This window comes from Ctenocephalides felis, unplaced genomic scaffold, assembly GCF_003426905.1.
Source record: "Ctenocephalides felis isolate EL2017-DRISC unplaced genomic scaffold, ASM342690v1 CF-g0.4_SCAFFOLD_01886, whole genome shotgun sequence".
Classification (NCBI taxonomy): Eukaryota; Metazoa; Arthropoda; class Insecta; order Siphonaptera; family Pulicidae; genus Ctenocephalides; species Ctenocephalides felis.
Genome location: NW_020538040.1, coordinates 40,171,570 through 40,177,021, shown reverse-complemented (window position 1 = coordinate 40,177,021; position 5,452 = coordinate 40,171,570). Strand labels below are relative to the sequence as shown.

At 28.3% G+C, this 5,452-nt stretch overlaps 1 pseudogene; it reads left to right on the top strand.

Moving 5' to 3' along the window:
- LOC113377191 overlaps positions 1-4,890 on the top strand; it is a 72,673-nt pseudogene extending 67,783 nt beyond the window's left edge.
- The last annotated feature ends 562 nt before the right edge of the window (positions 4,891-5,452 follow it).

The following is a 5,452-nucleotide window of genomic DNA, read 5'->3' as shown; positions in this document are numbered from 1 at the left end:
AGCAGAGACATATCTTTCTTTACCATAATGTCATGTTATTTTGTAAAGAAGCTACAAAGGGATCACATAGCAAGACCACTTATCATTATAAGCATATTTGAAGGTAATAATTAACCATGATGGATATTTTTATGATTTCAGATATACAGAAAGCAATAAAGTAATTGGATGATTTTCTATTTTGTTCTTTATTAAGTAATACAATATCAAACTAGAGGGACATCTCATTTTCCAAATGAGGTTGTTGTAATAATCATTTAGCATATATATCAATGTAAATTTATTGTAGACGATTGAGAGTTGTAATTATTTATATTTTGGTGCCTTTGTTGAAAATATGAAGAAACCAATGGTTTTAAAATTATCCTGAAGTATATTGTACATGACAATCTTGTGTAGCTCAAAATAAAATTTAATATTTGAATTTGACAAAATGATAATATCTACATTTTACTATGCCGAGCATGTGAAATTTTAATGGATCATGCACCCAAAAATTGATTTAGAATCCTGATTTTTTTCTGATTTTAGAATTCTGCTTTTAGTCGATGTTACTTTATTTCAGTAAAAACATATTTTTTTTCAGAAATAATGAAATCATGTCAATCTTCTTTTAAGATGTCTGAAATTGGTCTAACGGAATCTGTTTAAAAGGAGATCCAAGGAAGTTTGAAGTCTGGCTCCAAGGAAGACAAGAAGTTCATACCATAATGGCTGCGACAATGGAGCAGAAGCAAATATGGGTGGCTGAAATAAAAGGGTTCTATTAAATCAATTGCAAGAACTCAAAGGAGAAAAAATTAAAGAGTATTCTGCTATGAACCACAAGCAAGTTCAATTTTTAAATTAATTAAATGCTTAGTTTTTATTTCAAGATTGAGTAAATAAATTTATATTTTTTCAAAGTGGAAGATATGCTCAGTGATTATCCTTCTCTAGTGCTTCACCAACAGTGCTCTTTAAATCATTGAAGAAGTTTTTAATCTTGTAATTTAATTAATTCGGTTAAAAATTACCAACTTAATTACTTATCTTATTTCAGAATGCTTAGGCAGGTCAGTTCCTGGAGACCTCGTGCAGAATTCGCAGAATGTAGCTCTGCGTACAATGAGTTGCGAAGGCAGTTTCTGTAACAACGCCGTTGGCACGTCGGTTCACATTCCGTCAGCAGTTCCGAAAAGGAAGATCAGGAAGGCTTGGATTTAGGACTTTCCTCTTCAGAATACTCTAACAGTGAAGAGGAAGACGGCGATAAAAATCAACCACCGGTAAGCGATTCATATATTCATTATATGCATTATAGATAGAAACATCAATTTGAAAAAAAAATGGTTAAAATTCATATGCGTATTTTACGCAGGTTCTAACATACATTTTCTTTCTGGTATATCATATAGTTATAACAAAAATTAAATTTCTTAGATAGATTCAAAATTTTAATATCATATAATTTTTTTTATAATAATTATTAATAAAATAATAACTTGTTAGTATTGCAAAAAGCTAGTTGTTTATTTATTTTATTTAGTGTTATTTTATTTATCAGTTACCGCTTATAATTTCTGTTTATATTTTATTTAATTTATAAGCGATCTAAATTTTATTTTTATTATTAAATTTGTTGAATGTTGTAGTATTCAGTATAGTAAAGTATTCAGTATTTGTAGCTTCATTGGAGCATTAAGAAAATTGTTAATAACAACATCAGGAAACCTTAGAAATCCCATTTTCATTAAAATGAGTTAAAGACCATTAACTTTGAGATCAATCGAGATGTATCAATATTAAAATGTTCAGAAAAGCTTTAGTACCTATCGCAATTTGTGTTATGTTTATCGGAATTTTTGAACTTGCTTTCTTATATAAATACTTTTTTTGAAGATATAATTTTCTACTACCATTTTATAAACAGATCAAGTTGCAAAAGCCAGTTAGTTTGTTTTGTTCCATTTAATCAAAGAGTATTGCAAAAGCTTTAGTTATTTTAACAGTTATGGTATTCAATTTATGGTATTTTGTTTACAACAGATTTAGGATTTAATTACTTGTGTGGAGACTGCATATTACGCATTTTATTCACGTTCGAATTTATAAATATTTTTATAACGAATGATGCGACATTTTGAGATTTGCATAGCATATTTTATAATTTCGTTCACAAATATGCTGAATAAATAATTTTTTAAAGAAACAATTTTGACGTATCTCATAAAAAACTGCCATCTAATAAAATGTGCCAGCTACAAAACGGAATACTCTTGTGTTAAAGTAACACTAGAACTAGGATTTAGTTAAAATAAATACCCTTGCTTACTATACCTTGATTATAAATATTAAAAAAAAACACAGTAATGACACCATTCGATTTTTGCCTATATTCCATATTGTTGTTTAACATGTTTATAGTATAATTGTAGTATTAATTTTTAAATGTAAACTTACAATGATCATAGTCATATTAACCTGTCATAAGATACTTCATATCATTTTTCATTTTACGCCATTTCAGATTTTATTGCCGAAAGTTAAGGCTGATTGAGTTTGATAAGTTACTGAATAGCGAGATAAATCGACTTAAATGTTTTTTATCAAATTTTATAATTTGAATTTAGTATAGCTCATTAGGTTTTTGGGATATGGTGGTGAAAAATTTCTTGAATTATATTTATTTCAACTGTAAAAAAAAACGATTGTTGTTAAGAGATTCTGCAGATGAGCGTTGGAGTAATATTATTGTTTAAGTTTCAAAGTACCTATATATAAACGTATTTTTTCAATGGCCAGTTAAAAGCAAATGTAAATATTTGTTTCTAGTCCGGGCGTTATGTCGTTTTGGCTGATTACTGCGCTGTAGGTCACAGCCAAGTCTCAATGAAAGAAGGCGAAACCGTTGATTACTTAAAGTCGGTTGCGCCGGTTGGTGGTTTGTTAAATTAATAGGTATGTAACGACGAAAATGACCGCCACCAATTTTGTGCATGTTTCTCTATTTTTTGATTTGGTATGTTAGGTTTGGTTGATGTTTATATTTAATCAATTATGAACGTGTTTGTTTTTAAGACCATTGTATTACTTTTCAAATTATTTTAGAAAAAATCGGGTTGTGGTATATGATTATTGCATTATTGGTTTACTTCTAATTCAATAGATTTAATAGCTACAATGCCATCAAACGGTATTAGTACTCATATCATTTAATATGTTGACCTCAAAGGATTCACTTTGGACTAAATAAAATTTCTATATTTTGCCTTTTTTAGAGGATATATTTCGGTAATATTTATCTGCAGCTTTATGAATAAAAATGAGCTTGTAAAAATGGTTATGGGTTTCCTTCCGTTTAATATTTGAAGAAGTTCTAAGCTATCAAACTGTATTATTCTCAAGTATTATTGCTTAATTCGTTAACGCAAAGGCTTTACCAGGACTAAATAAAAATTATATATGTATTCCAATATTCTCTTGTAATGGATATTTATTATATTATCACAAAATACTTTGCTCATTTTTATATGCCTACTATTTAGGAAACTCGTCGAGTGGAATGTGTTCGTTCGTTTGGAAAGTAGTTTTAATCTAATTGGCCAACAGTTTAACCAGTTAATTGTGATTAGCGAATATACTCGACATAGAGAAGTCACAGAATTTTGTGTATTGACTATTGACTTATTAAATATGCCATTTTTGAAAAGATAAGAAAAATTATAATACTTAATTTCAAGATGTTTAAAATATTTTTAGATTGTGCCGGTATATAATAAATAGTCGTAAATGAAATTATACCTTATAACAGTTTACCTCCAATTCTGACGTTAAGGAATGATCTTTATAAAGATCATTTATAAGTAGTATACTACTTATTACTTTTAATTCAACCTTTATCAACGGAATATTGTTAGTTGTAAACTATCTCTATTTATCATCAGATTCTTCCTTTTTTATCTCAATAATATTAAATCCATATAATAAGACGATTATATATTTGGCACTATTATGTTGAGAATTTGAATGGCCATAGCCTCTGAACCTGCCTAAGCATTCTGAAAATACAATAATTGATTAAGTTTGTAATTTTTAACCGAATCAGCCTCAACAATTTACATCGAGTGGCTCAATTTTTAACAGAATTTTGTATGATTTCTTCGGATTACTTAAGCCACAAGATTAGAACCAATCGATTATTATTTTGTATAATCTAGGAGCAATAATAAAAATATTGGCGATTTACCATCGGCATTAATAGTCCTTTTTGAATATTATGATATAAAGTTATTTAAACTTAAGAAACTTCCATTTTTCTTATTAATTTATGGTGTTGTTTGTGGTATGCTTAGACCTATAACTTCATAGTAGCTTTGGTTCTGGTATCAGTATATTTATATTCCGCAAAATTTATCGCTTGATAGAAGTTTCAAGTTGTTGCATATATGTATAACATGATAACGACAATTTTATATTAAATATAATTCTAAGGTAAAGGCAATTTTACGTTTAATGTTCAAAATTTTATTGAACATGTATTTTTATAACAGATGTCATGCCACAGCCATTATACATTTATAATTACTTTGTTATCAATGTACTAACATATTTTGGTCATCCATAAAACACTATCCTTACTAATACATAAATTGTATGTTACAACAATGCATGTATGCTATATTGTTGTTTTAATGTGCTTGCTTAATTATTGTATTTTGATCGACATAGTTTTTGAAATTTTGCTTTTGCTCATTGAAGGTCCAAATTTTTACATTTAACTGATTGAAATTAAAAACAATATAAATTAAATTATGTAATTTTTAGGAAGCGGTGTAGATGGCTGGGCTCCGGCTGCTTACTTGGAATCGCTCGGACGCAAATCGAAATGCTCGAATCATAGTAGGGAAAAAATGAACGGTAACGAATAATTCGTTGACTATGAATACGGAAGATGATAGTTCGACGTTTTTTTCATGTGCTAAACTTCATATTATACTGTACCTAAATATTACTTCTGCCGATTGCTCTTCATACTAAACTCTGCTTAGGTTTATTTAGAATTTTGTTGGTAAACTTTATAATTTTATGCTATTTTGTTAGAGATTTATGCAGAATTAATTAATCGATGCTTTGATCCTAATGGTTGGTTTCCTAATTTTCTTTACATTTGGAATTAGTTTTTCATTACTAATATTATCTCTAGTGAATGAATCATTCCATTTTTGAATTCAACATAAATTATTTGATGAATTGAAAAAAAGCAATATTCCAAGCGCTGATAACTCCTGTACATCAGAAAATATGTGAAACAAATCGCAATTTGGTGCGCTGTATGAAATCATAATCTGAATTAGTGACCGTAAATCGAAAAATTGACGACCAACCTCAATCTTCTTAAATTTTTAGTCTTTTAGTTTGAAATGAAATTTTGCATTGTTTATTAATTTGAATTTAAATTGAAAATTGAAAC